Source organism: Mustelus asterias, chromosome 8, assembly GCF_964213995.1.
Source record: "Mustelus asterias chromosome 8, sMusAst1.hap1.1, whole genome shotgun sequence".
Lineage (NCBI taxonomy): Eukaryota > Metazoa > Chordata > Chondrichthyes > Carcharhiniformes > Triakidae > Mustelus > Mustelus asterias.
Genome location: NC_135808.1, coordinates 18,300,460 through 18,317,558, shown reverse-complemented (window position 1 = coordinate 18,317,558; position 17,099 = coordinate 18,300,460). Strand labels below are relative to the sequence as shown.

The window sequence follows — 17,099 nt, the reverse complement described above, 5'->3', positions numbered from 1 at the left end:
CAGCCTGGTTGAGAATCCACCAATGGCCACCGGGCATCCGACAATATATAAACGTCAAAAGAAATGACCCCACATTCACCGCCTGACCACCCACCACCAACCAACCCCGAATCAAGCGGTCTCCTGTCTGGAAGAACTTGGCTGCTGGGAAGGGGGAGGTGGAGCCTTGCAAGAGAATGAGAGCGGGACCCCCTCTCCCCGATGATCTTTCTCAGGGGTGCTGCTTGTAGCCGTTTCCAGTAACCCAAGCCAAGTAAAGCAGCAAAGCCAGAACGTTATTGAAATGGCGACAGAGAGTGTGGAACGCTGCTGCACAGCAGGATCGCGATGTGTTCACACACAAATCACAAAGGCCCAGGGACAGCATTGGGAAGGCAAATGGAATATTGGCCTTGGCTAGTCCAGTGGCAGCTGAGGGGGGCGGGTGGGGCGTGGAGACAGGCGAAATGTTGATGGCAGCTGCCTCATTCCAGCAGACCGAACTCCGTCAAACCATCGACCGAAGGCTTGGCTAGCCATGGGTCAACAGGTCGCGCGTTTGCACTCGGAAAGTTCGAGTCACCACTCCCGGGGACAAGTTCCAAGCCCACGCATTCCCGCCGAGTGAGGGCGGTGCCAAGGGAGCGCGGAACGGCCACAGGTGTCATCTTTGGGGATGGGATGTGGGATTTGGGGGGGCGGGGGGGGGCAGCATCTCGTTTCTCCTTTCAGGTGGAGGCTAAGTGTCGCATGCCCACTGTTTCGATGGGGGGGTTGGTTCCCCAGTGACCTGATCTACATTGATCCCACATCCAGTGTGGTTATCATCTCGCTGTGACGCCTTTCCCACATTACAACAGTGCTGTCGCTTCATTCCATGGCTTTAAAGCTCTCAGAGACATCCTGGGGCCTTTCAAGACACTGTTTAAATCTCAACTTTATTTTATTAACAGAAAGCTGAGACCCTGTGATAAATGGACCCACCGTGAACACATTCACACACAAGCCATTTTAACCAGAGTGCAGGCCATGTTTATCTGACGGCGGGTAGATTTCGGATGAGTCACAATTATCCTGCTGCCCCTCCTCCCTCCCCCGCCAGGATCTGCCTCGGACTTTTGCTCGCTCGCCCTCTCCTCCCTCGCTGCTCCAGTGAGCCTCAATGCCTGGGAGCCCTCGCTGGAGCTGTCACATCTAACAAGTCGCCGGCTCCCGGGATGCATTTAGAACATCGAGACTGCGCCCTGGGGACCCGCCTCCACACAGCCTAATGAACCTGCAGTTCTTTGCTTTCCATTATTTATACCTTTGCTGTTAGCTCTGGCTCCAGATTCGGCCCAATTAGCACAATGATGTACTTATTCAACTGTTCACTGTACGCGTAGGACGGCCAGCGACAAACAACCTCTCGCCCAGTCAGTACCACGTCAGGGTGTCGAACCAAGAGGGTTACCCCCCCCCCCTTTACCCCACCCCCAAAATCAGTCAGACCAGCCTGTTCCCAGTGGGAGGGGGATTAACCCTCTCACCCACTCCTCCCCCCATTCACTCCCTCCCCCCTCCCCCGCTGTCAGACACTGTGCAGCCCGTTCCCAGTGGGAGTGGGCTGAACCCTCTCACCCAGCACTTGTCCAGACTCCACCCTCCCCGCCCCTCTCATCTTACAGACACCAGCTGTGCTGGTGTTAATGGGCCTCTCTCTCACAAATGCTGCCCAGTAACCCCCTCCCCAGCGAGCCCCGTACTCTGCTCAGTCCGTCAGGTCTTCTCCACGATGATGTATTTATTTCATTTTCTAATACTGTGGACCATTTCTAGTGGGGAACAATTTGGCAGAAAGGCTGCTAATACCTTCTGACGGCACAGATCTCTGAGCCTTACTGTAAATGACAAGGCGAGCGCGCAATGCAATCCGCACTCAACACACCGAAACTAATGACACTCAACACTCAACTGCTCCTGTGCTCCTCAAAGAGGCATCAGATAATGTTACTGTGTACGTCACACTATAACAAAGATTATTCTATATATTACTGTATACATCACACTATAACAAAGATTATTCTATATATTACTGTATACATCACCTTATACCAATTTAATATCACTCCATATATTACAGCACACATCACCTTATACCAATGAATATTATTCTATATGTTACTGTACACCTTAGCCAAGACCAGATTAACATTATTCGACATATTACTGTACATGTTTCCACATGCACCAGTTTAATCTATCATTCTATAGGTATGATGGTGCGCTGGATGATGATATCAGGGTCTTTCCAGTATCAAGCAGTAGTGGATGAGCAGTGATAGATGGGGAAGACTGAAACTATCGCCTTTGTCACCACCCCCCAGCAGAAACTCCCCTCCCCTCCCAGCAGAAACTCCCCTCCCCTACCCCAGCAGAAGCTCCCCTCCCCGACCCCAGCAGAAGCTCCCCTCCCCGACCCCAGCAGAAGCTCCCCTCCCCGACCCCAGCAGAAGCTCCCCTCCCCGACCCCAGCAGAAGCTCCCCTCCCCGACCCCAGCAGAAACTGTCTCCCTGGCCCCAGCAGAAACTCCCTTCCCTGCAGAAACATTCCCCACAGCAGAAACTCCCCTCCCCTACCCCAGCAGAAACTCCCCTCCCCTACCCCAGCAGAAACTCCCCTCCCCTACCCCAGCAGAAACTCCCCTCCCCTGCCCCAGCAGAAACTCCCCTCCCCTGCCCCAGCAGAAACTTCACTCCCTCGCCCCCAACTCCATCCACTGTCCGGGTCACTTTGTGAGACTGAACCGGACTGCCTGAAACCTCGGTGTCACACCTGATCCCGAGGCAGTTTCCACCAGACATACCGAACGATACGGGACAATGGAGAGTGCCTCACTCTGCCTCCGTAACAGACGGACTCCATCCCTGCCTCAGCGCAGCCCACCTGCAGAAACCCTCACCCCTCCTGCCTTTACTGCCTCGGAGCTGGACCACACTCATGAGGCGTGTTTTCACACCCTCACTCATCCAGAAACCGCCCGAGGTCAGGGGACTTCCCCATGATCCATCCCTCGTCCGATTCCCATGGCGGGGAGGCAGTCCGGTAAAATTCCAGCCGTGGTCTCTTCCCCAGTCCAACTCTCCGCAGACTGTAGGTCAACCAAAACTCTGCTTCCTGTGACCAAACCCGTACCGAGTCCCCCCTGACCCAGCCCCTGTGCTCACCAACCCACCACTGCCTCACAACACCTCGAATTTATAACTCCACTCCTCCATTTCAAATCCCTCAGTCACGTCACCCCATTTCATAAAATCATAGAATCCCGACAGTGCAGAAGGAGACCATTCAGCCCATCGAGTCTGCACCGACCACAATCCCACCCGGGCCCTATTCCCATAACCCCACATATTTACCCTGCTAATCCCCCTGACACTAAGGGGTGATTCATCATTGCCAATGCACCCTAACCAGCTCGTCTTTCTGACTGTGGGGGGAAACCGGAGCACCCGGAGGAAACCCACGCAGACACGGGGAGAACGTGCAAACTCCACGCAGACAGTGACCCGAGGCTGGAATTGAACCCGGGTCCCTGGCGCTGTGAGGCAGCAGTGATAACCACTGTGCCTCCCCACCCGACGCCCCAGCTCAGCCCCAGTCTCCCGCACATTGGCCACTGCCCCCCTCCCCTGAAACCCCACAACCAATTATTCTACACTGAGAGTTCTGGTTCCTTGCGCATCCCGGATTTTAAATCCCTTCATCACTGGTGGTCTTCAGCTGGCTGGAGCCTCAGCTCTGGAATTCCCTCCCTAAACCTCCCTCCCATCCCAACTCCTTCCAGCCACAGGCCCCACCCACTCCAGCCTCCATTTTGAATCTCCCCCTTTGACCTGGTTTTAGTCAGCTACTCTCCTGGCAAATCCTGCCTGACTGGAAATCGCCTCAGGATGGTTTATGATACGAGATTCACTAAACATATCCAAGTTATTTGTGTGGTTTTTGCGTTCTGCGTTACATTAGGGCAAATGGTGTAGTGTACTCCCGAGGGAGGGAGAGGGGAAGGGGGGGGTGCTGAGAGAGGGAGGGAGGGAGAGGGGGAGGGGGGAGGGAGGGAGAGGGGGAGGGGGGGGGGAGGGAGGGAGAGGGGGAGGGGGGTGGGAGGGAGAGGGGGAGGGGGGTGGGAGGGAGAGGGGAAGGGGGGTGGGAGGGAGAGGGGAAGGGGGGCTGTTGGAGGGGGGGGCCGAGGGAGGGAGAGGGGGAGGGGGGTGCCGAGAGAGGGAGGGAGGGGGAGGGGGGTGGGAGGGGGAGGGGGGTGGGAGGGAGAGGGGGAGGGGGAGGGGGGCTGTTGGAGGGGGGCCGAGGGAGGGAGAGGGGGAGGGGGGGCCGAGGGAGGGAGAGGGGGCCGAGGGAGGGAGGGAGAGCGGGGGGAGGGCCGAGGGAGTGAGAGAAGGAGCCGAGGTAGGGAGAGGGGGAGGGGGGGGCGAGGTAGGGAGAGGGAGGGAGGGGGGCAGCCAAGAGAGAGAGAGAGAGGGGAGGGGGTCCAGAGAGAGAGAGAGGAGAGGGGGTCCAGAGAGAGAGAGGGGAGAGGAAGGGAGGGGGGCCAGAGAGAGAGAGAGGGAGAGGGAGGGGGGCCAGATAGAGGGAGAGAGAGGAGGGGGGCCAGAGAGGGAGAGGGGAGGGGGGCCAGAGAGAGAGAGAGAGGGGAGGGGAGGGGGGCCAGAGAGACAGAGAGGGGAGGGGAGGGGAGGGGAGGGGGGGCAGAGAGGGGGAGGGGAGGGGGGGCAGAGAGGGGGAGGGGAGGGGGGCAGAGAGGGGGAGGGGAGGGGGGGCAGAGAGGGGGAGGGGAGGGGGGGCAGAGAGGGGGAGGGGAGGGGGGGCAGAGAGGGGGAGGGGAGGGGGGGCAGAGTGGGGGAGGGGAGGGGGGGCAGAGAGGGGGAGGGGAGGGGGGCAGAGAGGGGGAGGGGAGGGGGGGCAGAGAGGGGGAGGGGAGGGGGGGCAGAGAGGGGGAGGGGAGGGGGGGCAGAGAGGGGGAGGGGAGGGGGGGGCAGAGAGGGGGAGGGGAGGGGGGGGCAGAGAGGGGGAGGGGAGGGGGGGCAGAGAGGGGGAGGGGAGGGGGGGCAGAGAGGGGGAGGGGAGGGGGGGCAGAGAGGGGGAGGGGAGGGGGGCAGAGAGGGGGAGGGGAGGGGGGGCAGAGAGGGGGAGGGGAGGGGGGCAGAGAGGGGGAGGGGAGGGGGGCAGAGAGGGGGAGGGGAGGGGGGGCAGAGAGGGGAGGGGAGGGGGGGCAGAGAGGGGGAGGGGAGGGGGGGCAGAGAGGGGGAGGGGAGGGGGGGCAGAGAGGGGGAGGGGAGGGGGGGCAGAGAGGGGGAGGGGAGGGGGGGCAGAGAGGGGGAGGGGAGGGGGGGCAGAGAGGGGGAGGGGAGGGGGGCAGAGAGGGGGAGGGGAGGGGGGGCAGAGAGGGGGAGGGGAGGGGGGGCAGAGAGGGGGAGGGGAGGGGGGGCAGAGAGGGGGAGGGGAGGGGGGCAGAGAGTGGGAGGGGAGGGGGGGCAGAGAGGGGGAGGGGAGGGGGGCAGAGAGGGGGAGGGGAGGGGGGGCAGAGAGGGGGAGGGGAGGGGGGGCAGAGAGGGGGAGGGGAGGGGGGCAGAGAGGGGGAGGGGAGGGGGGCAGAGAGGGGGAGGGGAGGGGGGCAGAGAGGGGGAGGGGAGGGGGGCAGAGAGGGGGAGGGGAGGAGAGGGGGAGGGGAGGGGGGGCAGAGAGGGGGAGGGGGGGCAGAGAGGGGAGGGGGGGCGAGAGGGGGAGGGGAGGGGGGGCAGAGAGGGGGAGGGGAGGGGGGGCAGAGAGGGGGAGGGGAGGGGGGGCAGAGAGGGGGAGGGGAGGGGGGGCAGAGAGGGGGAGGGGAGGGGGGCAGAGAGGGGGAGGGGAGGGGGGGCAGAGAGGGGGAGGGGAGGGGGGGCAGAGAGGGGGAGGGGAGGGGGGGCAGAGAGGGGGAGGGGAGGGGGGGCAGAGAGGGGGAGGGGAGGGGGGCAGAGAGGGGGAGGGAGGGGGGGCAGAGAGGGGGAGGGGAGGGGGGCAGAGAGGGGGAGGGGAGGGGGGCAGAGAGGGGGAGGGGAGGGGGGGCAGAGAGGGGGAGGGGAGGGGGGGCAGAGAGGGGGAGGGGAGGGGGGGCAGAGAGGGGGAGGGGAGGGGGGGCAGAGAGGGGGAGGGGAGGGGGGGCAGGGAGGGGGAGGGGAGGGGGGGCAGAGAGGGGGAGCGGAGGGGGGGCAGAGAGGGGGAGGGAAGGGGGGGCAGAGAGGGGGAGGGGAGGGGGGCAGAGAGGGGGAGGGGAGGGGGGCAGAGAGGGGGAGGGGAGGGGGGGCAGAGAGGGGGAGGGGAGGGGGGGCAGAGAGGGTGAGGGGAGGGGGGGCAGAGAGGGGGAGGGAGGGGGGCAGAGAGGGGGAGGGGGAGGGGAGGGGGGGCAGAGAGGGGGAGGGGAGGGGAGAGGGGGAGGGGAGGGGGGGCAGAGAGGGGGAGGGGAGGGGGGGCAGAGAGGGGGAGGGGAGGGGGGCAGAGAGGGGGGAGGGGAGGGGGGGCAGAGAGGGGGAGGGGAGGGGGGGCAGAGAGGGGAGGGGAGGGGGGGCAGAGAGGGGGAGGGGAGGGGGGGCAGAGAGGGGGAGGGGAGGGGGGGCAGAGAGGGGGAGGGGAGGGGGCAGAGAGGGGGAGGGGAGGGGGGCAGAGAGGGGGAGGGGAGGGGGGGCAGAGAGGGGGAGGGGAGGGGGGGCAGAGTGGGGGAGGGGAGGGGGGCAGAGAGGGGGAGGGGAGGGGGGGCAGAGAGGGGGAGGGGAGGGGGGGCAGAGAGGGGGAGGGGAGGGGGGGCAGAGAGGGGGAGGGGAGGGGGGGCAGAGAGGGGGAGGGGAGGGGGGCAGAGAGGGGGAGGGGAGGGGGGGCAGAGAGTGGGAGGGGAGGGGGGGCAGAGAGGGGGAGGGGAGGGGGGGCAGAGAGGGGGAGGGGAGGGGGGGCAGAGAGGGGGAGGGGAGGGGGGGCAGAGAGGGGGAGGGGAGGGGGGGCAGAGAGGGGGAGGGGAGGGGGGGCAGAGAGGGGGAGGGGAGGGGGGCAGAGAGGGGGAGGGGAGGGGGGGCAGAGACGGGGAGGGGAGGGGGGGCAGAGAGGGGGAGGGGAGGGGGGGCAGAGAGGGGGAGGGGAGGGGGGCAGAGAGGGGGAGGGGAGGGGGGCAGAGAGGGGGGAGGGGAGCGGGGGCAGAGAGCGGGAGGGGAGGGGGGGCAGAGAGGGGGAGGGGAGGGGGGCAGAGAGGGGGAGGGGAGGGGGGGCAGAGAGGGGGAGGGGAGGGGGGGCAGAGAGGGGAGGGGAGGGGGGCAGAGAGGGGGAGGGGAGGGGGGGCAGAGAGGGGGGGGGCAGAGAGGGGGAGGGGAGGGGGGGGCAGAGAGGGGGAGGGGAGGGGGGGCAGAGAGGGGGAGGGGAGGGGGGCAGAGAGGGGGAGGGGAGGGGGGCAGAGAGGGAGGGGAGGGGGGCAGAGAGGGAGGGGAGGGGGGCAGAGAGGGAGGGGAGGGGGGCAGAGAGGGAGGGGAGGGGGGCAGAGAGGGAGGGGAGGGGGGCAGAGAGGGAGGGGAGGGGGGCAGAGAGGGAGGGGAGGGGGCAGAGAGGGAGGGGAGGGGGGCAGAGAGGGAGGGGAGGGGGGCAGAGAGGGAGGGGAGGGGGGCAGAGAGGGAGGGGAGGGGGGCAGAGAGGGAGGGGAGGGGGGCAGAGAGGGAGGGGAGGGGGGCAGAGAGGGAGGGGAGGGGGGCAGAGAGGGAGGGGAGGGGGCAGAGAGGGAGGGGAGGGGGGCAGAGAGGGAGGGGAGGGGGCAGGAGAGGGAGGGGAGGGGGGCAGAGAGGGAGGGGAGGGGGGCAGAGAGGGAGGGGAGGGGGGCAGAGAGGGAGGGGAGGGGGGCAGAGAGGGAGGGGAGGGGGGCAGAGAGGGAGGGGAGGGGGGCAGAGAGGGAGGGGAGGGGGGCAGAGAGGGAGGGGAGGGGGCAGAGAGGGAGGGGAGGGGGGCAGAGAGGGAGGGGAGGGGGGCAGAGAGGGAGGGGAGGGGGCAGAGAGGGAGGGGAGGGGGGCAGAGAGGGAGGGGAGGGGGGCAGAGAGGGAGGGAGGGGGGCAGAGAGGGAGGGGAGGGGGGCAGAGAGGGAGGGGAGGGGGCAGAGAGGGAGGGGAGGGGGGCAGAGAGGGAGGGGAGGGGGGCAGAGAGGGAGGGGAGGGGGGCAGAGAGGGAGGGGAGGGGGGCAGAGAGGGAGGGGAGGGGGGCAGAGAGGGAGGGGAGGGGGGCAGAGAGGGAGGGGAGGGGGGCAGAGAGGGAGGGGAGGGGGGCAGAGAGGGAGGGGAGGGGGGCAGAGAGGGAGGGGAGGGGGGCAGAGAGGGAGGGGAGGGGGGCAGAGAGGGAGGGGAGGGGGGCAGAGAGGGAGGGGAGGGGGGCAGAGAGGAGGGGAGGGGGGCAGAGAGGGAGGGGAGGGGGCAGAGAGGGAGGGGAGGGGGGCAGAGAGGGAGGGGAGGGGGCAGAGAGGGAGGGGAGGGGGGCAGAGAGGAGGGAGGGGGCAGAGAGGGAGGGGAGGGGGCAGAGAGGGAGGGGAGGGGGGCAGAGAGGGAGGGGAGGGGGGCAGAGAGGGAGGGGAGGGGGGCAGAGAGGGAGGGGAGGGGGGCAGAGAGGGAGGGGAGGGGGGCAGAGAGGGAGGGGAGGGGGGCAGAGAGGGAGGGGAGGGGGGCAGAGAGGGAGGGGAGGGGGGCAGAGAGGGAGGGGAGGGGGGCAGAGAGGGAGGGGAGGGGGGCAGAGAGGGAGGGGAGGGGGGCAGAGAGGGAGGGGAGGGGGGCAGAGAGGGAGGGGAGGGGGGCAGAGAGGGAGGGGAGGGGGGCAGAGAGGGAGGGGAGGGGGGCAGAGAGGGAGGGGAGGGGGGCAGAGAGGGAGGGGAGGGGGGCAGAGAGGGAGGGGAGGGGGGCAGAGAGGGAGGGGAGGGGGGCAGAGAGGGAGGGGAGGGGGGCAGAGAGGGAGGGGAGGGGGGCAGAGAGGGAGGGGAGGGGGGCAGAGAGGGAGGGGAGGGGGGCAGAGAGGGAGGGGAGGGGGGCAGAGAGGGAGGGGAGGGGGGCAGAGAGGGAGGGGAGGGGGGCAGAGAGGGAGGGGAGGGGGGCAGAGAGGGAGGGGAGGGGGGCAGAGAGGGAGGGGAGGGGGGCAGAGAGGGAGGGGAGGGGGGCAGAGAGGGAGGGGAGGGGGGCAGAGAGGGAGGGGAGGGGGGCAGAGAGGGAGGGGAGGGGGGCAGAGAGGGAGGGGAGGGGGACAGAGAGGGAGGGGAGGGGGGCAGAGAGGGAGGGGAGGGGGGCAGAGAGGGAGGGGAGGGGGGCAGAGAGGGAGGGGAGGGGGCCAGAGAGGGAGGGGAGGGGGCAGAGAGGGAGGGGAGGGGGGCAGAGAGGGAGGGGAGGGGGGCAGAGAGGGAGGGGAGGGGGGCAGAGAGGGAGGGGAGGGGTGCAGAGAGGGAGGGGAGGGGGGCAGAGAGGGAGGGGAGGGGGGCAGAGAGGGGAGGGGAGGGGGGCAGAGAGGGAGAATCAGAACCAATGAATCCTTACAATGCACAAGGAGGCCACCTGGCCCATCGAATCTGCACCTACCCTCCGAGAGTGTCCTATAATCAGACCCACTCCCTCGCCCATCCCAGGAACCCCGCGCATCGATCGCACCAATCCACCTAACCTGCGCATCTTTGGACACGAAGAGGCAATTCAGCGCGGCCAATCCCCCCGAGGGAGGAGTGAGAGGAGAAAGATGGAAGCGGGATATGGAGGAGAGAGAGAAACCCATGCTTCTGCAGGGACCTCTACTCATTAAATGATTCATTAAACGAGGGGTTTAATTCCTTGCGCACAAATTTCTTTCTTATATCTGTATTTTTCCATGCCTGAGCTCAGGGAGCTGGAAGTATCTACTAAAGCATGGCTGTAACCAGTGGAATAAATGCACAGCGTAACAAGTTGGACTCAAATTGCTGCATCTGACATTGTTGCCTTTTTGTGAAATATTCCCTCGTTTGTGGTCCACTGAGCTATCACTAGTTTAAGTTGAGCACTCGAGGAAGTGTCACGGTGCTAATTTGGTGCAGAAAAATTGAACTATCATTTTAATTAAAGGGACTGAATTAAAAGCAGTCAGCTTCATTCGAGAAAAATCAATTCCCTGGGCAAGGCAAGCATAAGCAGCGTGACATGCCCTTATTATCCCCTCAGGTGAGATTTTACAGGCACCCTGTACGTTTGATGTGCGCTGGCTATACATAAAGGTACTTACATTAGCTCCAAGTGGATAATATATAATTTACTCTACTTCTCCCGTGTCCCTGCTCACAGAGTTTTAGATGACTTCAGGTTGAGTTGTGACGGAGCTCTGTAATTGGGTTTTTGGTTATCAGCGCTGTTTGATAGAAGGCACCTTGGAAACGTACAAATATTCTTCAGGGACTTGCTCGGGTAGATACGTTCCCTCGGCTGGGGTATCCAGAACTAGTGGTGACAGTTTCAAAACAAGTGGATAAGGGGAGCCCATCGCTCTGTCACGTTAAGTCAACGTTATTGCGAGTGTACAAGTCCTTGCCAGGGTGATGCTCTGTGACAGCAAAGCTGAGAAAAGGAAATCTTTTTATTCAGAGCTTCCATCTCGCGTCGGGCCTGCCCACATCCAACAACCTGCTCTGATAACTCTGCTCACATTGTGACAGCTGTGATCAATTCTACCAGAATAGCCGCTACAATCCACAACATTCTAAATAAAACAACCCACAGCACTCTTCAAATAATAAGTCAATTTGCCCTATCTTCTGATGATAATCGTTCAGTTGTGACCAAAACATTGAATGTTTTCAGGAAGCAGTTAGATATAACCGAAGCGAGGAGGAGGCAATGGCCGAGTGGTATTGCTGCTAGACGATTAATCCAGAAACTCAGTTAATGTTCTGGGGATCACGGGCTGAATGGGCTTCCCCTGTTCCTATTTTCTATGCTAAAAAGTTCCAGGATCTGGATTCGCATCTTCAGCAAAAAAACCCAGCAGTTTTTCTTGTACCAAGTTTTGCTGAACTCCCTCTATCGGTTTTTGACATACATGATTTACGAGAGAGAAGGAAACATTTCCTCTACCAATCATCAGTGGCATTGAAATAAGGGGTCAGTCAATGTGGTTTACAAGTAGGTTTACATTAACACTGCAATGAAGTCACTGTGAAAATTCCCTAGTCGCCGCACTCCGGCAGGACTGAGATGAGGAATAATTTCTTCACCCAGAGAGTTGCGACCCTTTCATGTGAAGCCCCTGGGATGTTAACAACCGCTTGCGTTCATTTAGCACCTTGAACACTGTCAGAAACATAAACTGGAGGAGGCCATTCAGCCGCTCAAACTTGCTCCGTCATGCAGCAAGATCATGGCTGAAATTCTACCTCAACTCCCCATGTTCCCATTCCCCCCCCTCCCCCCCCAACAAAATCTCCAAAAACCTATCAACCCTGATCTAGAATATACTCAGCGACCAAGCAACTGCTACCTTCTGGAGGAAGAGAATTCTGAAGATTCACAAATCGCCGAGTGAAGAAACTGCTCCTCAAGTCACTCCGAAATGACTCGAAGGTTGGTGGAGGGAGTAGTCTTGTCCTTTGTTAATAACATATCTCTAACAAATTGAGGGATTTCAACGAAACTTGGTACAGAGATAGGGTATGACCCAAGGAAGAACTGATTATTTTTTGGTGAAGGTGTAGATTAAGATCCTGGAATTTTTTTTAAAGGACGCATTAACATCGAGAGATAGGGCGAATGTTTTTAAGAATGCGGTGGGTTGCTTCATTTAGAATGTTGTGGATTGCCACAGTCATTCTGGTCGAATTTGTCACAGCCGTCACAATGTGCGCAGAGTTTTCAGAGCAGGTTGTTGGCTGCGGATGGGCCCTGAAGCCTCCTCAGCGAGCTGAAAGCTCACAATAAAAAGGCTTCACTTCTGAGCTTTGTTGTCACAGAGCACCAACCATCAGGGAAAGGAAGTCTCGGGACTTCTGCAACTGCAGTAGCGTTGAGTTGATGTGGAGGAGTAACGCCCTCCACCAAGTGCCCTCTGCATTCGTTATTGAAACTGTAACCTTTAGTCCCAGGTTCCCCCAGCCAGGGGAACACATCCTCCCAGCAGCTTACCCTGCCAAGCTCCTTAAGAACTTTATGTTTCCAACTCGCCTCAGAGATGTGCTATCAAACAAAATTAGACAACATCTCATGTCGTATAATAAAACCGATAACCAAAATATTGGTAAAGGAGCTCCATCACCACTAAACCTGAAGCCATCCAAAACTCTGCTGCCTCTGTCCAAATTTGCCCCATTACAATCCCCACTGACTTGTATTGGCTCCTGCTCCAGTAATGCCTCAATTTTAGACTACCCATCACACCCCCATTTCTGTAACCTCCTCCGGGGCGGCACAGTGGTTAGCACTGCTGCGTCACAGCGCCAGGGACCCGGGTTCAATTCCGGCCTCGGGTCACTGTCCGTGTGGATTTTGCATGTTCTCCCCGTGTCTGCGTGGGTTTCCTCCGGGTGCTCCGGTTTCCTCCCACACTCCAAAGATGTGCGGGTTAGGTTGATTGGCCATGCTAAATTGACCCTAGTGTCAGGGGATTAGCAGGGCAAATATGTTGGATTACGTGAATAGGGCCTGAGTGGCATTGTGGTTGGTGCGAGCTCGATGGGCTGAATGGCCTCCTGCACTGTAAAGATTCTACGATTTGATGAAACAGAATAGCCCAGGACTGCGATCTATTAACGGTCTTCAGTGGAGCTCTGGATGGATTCAGCACGTCTAGAATAGGCTGAGGGGAGCAAAGCAATGGTTGGAGGTCCTCACTTGGAACCATTAAATTATCGCACCATCATTGGTGGCCATGCCATCAGCTTCCTGAGCCTCAAGCTCTAGAATTCCCTCCCTAAAACATCGCCGCATCTCCTGCAGTTTAGGGCGCTCCTTCAAACTTACCTCGCTGACCAAACCTTTGGACATCTCTCCTGATAGCTCATGTGCCTCAGCGCCAACTTTCAGCATGACAGTGCTCCAGTGAAGCACCTTACATAGAGGCGATATTCAAATAGAAACACAGAAACTAGAAGCAGGAGTCGGCCTTTCGATCCTGCTCCGCCATTCATTTTGATCATGGCTGATCATCGAATTCAATATCCTGAACCTCCCTTCCTGCCCCCCCTCAATATCCCATGATCCCTTTGGCCCCGAGAGCCATATCTAATTTCTTCTCGAAATCACACAACATTTTGGCCTCAACTACATTCTGTGGTAGCGAGTTCATCATCCTCTGGGTGAAGAAATTTCTCCTCACCTCAGTCCTAAAAGTTTTACCCCTTATCCTCAAACTATGACCCCTAGTTCTGGACATCCCTATCATTGGGAACATTCTTTCTGAATCTATCCTGTCTAATCCTGTTAGAATTTTATAAATTTCTATGAGATCATTCTTCTAAACTCCAGTGAACACAATTCTAACCAATTTAGTCTCTCCTTATCTGACAGACCTGCCATCCCAGGAATCAGCCTGGTAAACCTTCGCTGTACTCCCTCTATAGCAACGACATCCTTCCTCAGATAAGGACACCAAAACTGCACGCAATACTCCAGATGTGGCCTCACCAACGCCCGATACAATTGCAGCAAAACATCGCTATCCCTATACTCAAATTCTCTCGCAATGAATGCAAGCTGCTGTTGGTGGTGGGTGCGTTAAGAGAGAGGCAGAGAGGTTAAGGGAGAAAACTACAGGAATCAGTGACTTGGCTTCAGGAGGCAGAGATGGCAAACTGGCGATGCTCAAGACACAAGAATTGGTTCTAATTAAGTGCGGGTCGTTCCCCCTAAAATTGGATTGTCTCGGCTGGAATTTGTCTCAGCTGTCAAAACGTGAGCAGAGTTTTCAGAGCAGGTTATTTCATACGGATTGCTGCAATATCTCTAACTTTGCACTGAGCATTTCTATGTCATACTTTGGCAATACTGACATGATATCTCCTTACGTGGCCCGGTGTCACACTTCTGTTTTATATTGTCGCTATGAGGCGCCTTGTGACAGGTGCTATATAATTGTAAGTTGTTGTTGCTGAAAGAGTGTCACACGTTGGAGGCCAAGTCACTGAATTTTTTTAAAAATCATTCATGAGATGTTGCTGGGACAGTGTTTATTGCCCATCCCTGGGGGCATTTAGGAGTCAACCACATTGCTGAGGCTCTGGAGTCACATGTAGGCCAGACCGGGTAAGGACAACAAATTTCCTTCCCTAAAGGACATTAGTGAACCAGATGGGTTTTTATGACAATTGACAACGGTTTCATGGTCATCAGTAGACGTTTAATTCCAGATTGTTATTGAATTCAAATTTAAGAAAGTAGTATTTAAGAAAGAAATAGATTTCTGGACACTAAAGGCATTATGGAGAATTAGCGGGAGTGTGGAGCTGAGATCGGGATCAGTCATTGAATTGTGAGCTGGTTTGAAGGGCCGAATGGTCTATTTTCTATGATTCTATAGCACTAAGATCTCTCAAGTGTAGACATTGTGCCCGTATATTAAATATATTCATAGCTGTTGAGCCAATGGGGGCTGTATCCTGTTACCCTGACATCCCCCCACCCTTCGATATATCCTTTTGTTACTGGTATGATGGGAGGCATTGGACACAATGAATAATCCAAAACAATGATTATTATTTTTCCTCTCTCTCTCTTCCTACTTGTATTTGTTTATCTTATTCATTTGTGGGACACGGGCGTCGCTGGCTGGCCAGCATTTATTGCCCATTCCTAGTCGCCCCTGGAGGGTAGTTAAGAGTCAACCACATTGCTGTGGCTCTGGAGTCACATGTAGGCCAGACCAGGTAAGGACAGCAGATTTCCTTCCCTAAAGGACATTAATGAACCAGGTGGATTTTTCCGACAATCGACAATGGTTTCATGGTCATCAGTAGATTCTCAATTCCAGATATTTTTTATTGAATTCAAATTCCACCATCTGCCATGGTGGGATTCGAACCCAGGTCCCCAGAACATTAGTTTCTGGACTAACAGTCTAGCGATAATACCACAAGGCCATTGCCTCCCCTGCTGTACTGTGCCAATCTTTGCGAGCTTGTTGCATGTTTTGTATAAATGGAAAAATCTTCAATAAAACTCTATATATTTTTAAAAGTGATATACTCCTGGGTTTGGAAAGAGTTCTGGGAGATCCCAAAGCCTTGAAAGGTTCTGTGAAAGGCCTTTTTGGATTTCCAGTTTCAAAGAGTTGTGAAACATTCATACATCGGGTCAGTTGTGAGATTCTCCAGTACATTTAGAACCACAAAGTGCAGAAGAGGCCTTTCAGCCCATCAAGTTTGCACCAACACATGTGAAACACCTGACCTCCCAACTAACGCACTTTAGGGAAGGAAATCTGCCGTCCAGCCTGGTCTGGCCTACATGTGACTCCAGAGCCACAGCGATGTGGTCAACTCCTAAATGCCCTCAGGGATGGGCAATAAATGCTGGCCCAGCCAGCCCCGCCCATGTCCCACAAATGAATTTTTTAAAATCCCATTTACCAGCGCTTGGCCCATAGGTTTGCATGTTATGATGTGTCAAGTACTCTTTTAAAGGATGTGAGGCAACCCGCCTCCACCACCCTCCCAGGCAGCGCATTCCAGACCGTCACCACCCCCCCCACCCGCCCTCAACCTCCTGCCCCTCACCTTGAACTTGTGCCCCCTCGTGACGGACCCTTCAGCTAAGGGGAACAGCTGCACCACTCTGTCCATAATCTTGTACCGCTCGATCAATTTGTTGTATTCCAGTTAGCTTTAAGCTACAATGGGCAAATCGGAAACCCACACTCCCAGGACCCTGACAAACAATCCCTTCCTCATTGCACTGCAAACATCCTCCCCTTCCAGGTTCTTTACCGAATTCTCTTTCCAGCTTCCACCGCCCTCTCAGGCAGTGTGTCCCAGCTCACAACAGCTCATCAGATAGAAAGTGCTCATCAAAATCTTGATAGCCACTCTACAATCTACAAACTCCTCTCACTGATCCCTGCCTGGTTCCTCATAACAATCTGTTATAAGTGTCAGTAAAATCCAAGCTTGGGCTGACAAGTGGCAAGTAACATTCACACCACACAAATGCCAGGCAATGACCATCACCAATAAGAGACACTCTAACCACCGCCCCTTAACATTCAGTGGTGTAACCATCACTGAATCCCCCACTGTCAACATCCTTGGGGTTACCATTGACCAGAAACTCAACTGGACTCACCACATAAACACAGTGGCTCCAAACAGCCGGTCAGAAACTGGGAATACTGTGGCAAATAACTCACCTCCTGACTCCCCAAAGCGTATCCTCCATCTACAAGGCACAAGTCAGGAGTGTGATGGAATACTCCCCTCTTGCCTGGATGGGTGCAGCTCCAACAACACTCAAGAAGCTCGACACCATCCAGGACAAAGCAGTCCGCTTGATTGGCACCACATCCACAAACACCCACTTCCTCCACCACCGATGCTCAGTAGCAGCAGTGTGTACCATCTACAAGATGCACTGCAGCAATTCTTAAACAACACCTTCCAAATCCACGGCCACAAGGACAAGAGCAGCAGATACCTGGGAACACCACGACCTGCAAGTTCCCCTCCAAGCAACTCACCATCCTGACTTGGGAATATATCGGCCGTTCCTTCGCGGTCGTTGGGTCAAAATCCTGGAATTCTTTCCCTAACGGCATTGTGGGTCAACCCACAGCACGTGGACTGCAGCGATTCAAGAAGGCAGTTCACCACCACCTTCTCAAGGGCAACTAGGGATGGGCAATAAATGTTGGCCAGCCAGTGACGCCCATGTCCCACGGATGAATAAAAGGAAAAATCAGTGTTTATCCTTTTTCAGGTAGAGATCACCTGTATGCAGGATGTTACCCAGAGAAACAAATACCCAACACATTGCAAGCAAAGGGATGGGGTGGAGTTAGATCCACGAACACATGTGGCGTGGGGTTTGGTGGCAGCAGGGGGACAGGGTCAGGAATTTACAAGCATCGGCCAATCTAAGAGACAGCTAGA

At 58.2% G+C, this 17,099-nt stretch overlaps 1 protein-coding gene across 3 annotated transcripts in view; it reads right to left on the bottom strand.

The window, feature by feature from the left end:
* The window catches only part of LOC144496879 (SH3 domain-binding protein 5-like), a 61,043-nt gene that overhangs the window by 31,845 nt on the left and 12,099 nt on the right, over positions 1-17,099 (bottom strand). Inside the window, exon 1 of one of the 3 annotated variants that reach the window (XM_078217466.1) lies at positions 1,286-1,582. The exons of the other annotated variants lie outside the window; for them this stretch is intronic. The gene's annotated coding sequence lies outside the window, so the exon portion shown is untranslated. Of the gene's footprint in view, positions 1-1,285; positions 1,583-17,099 lie in introns of those variants that run through there. 3 annotated transcript variants of the gene reach the window in all.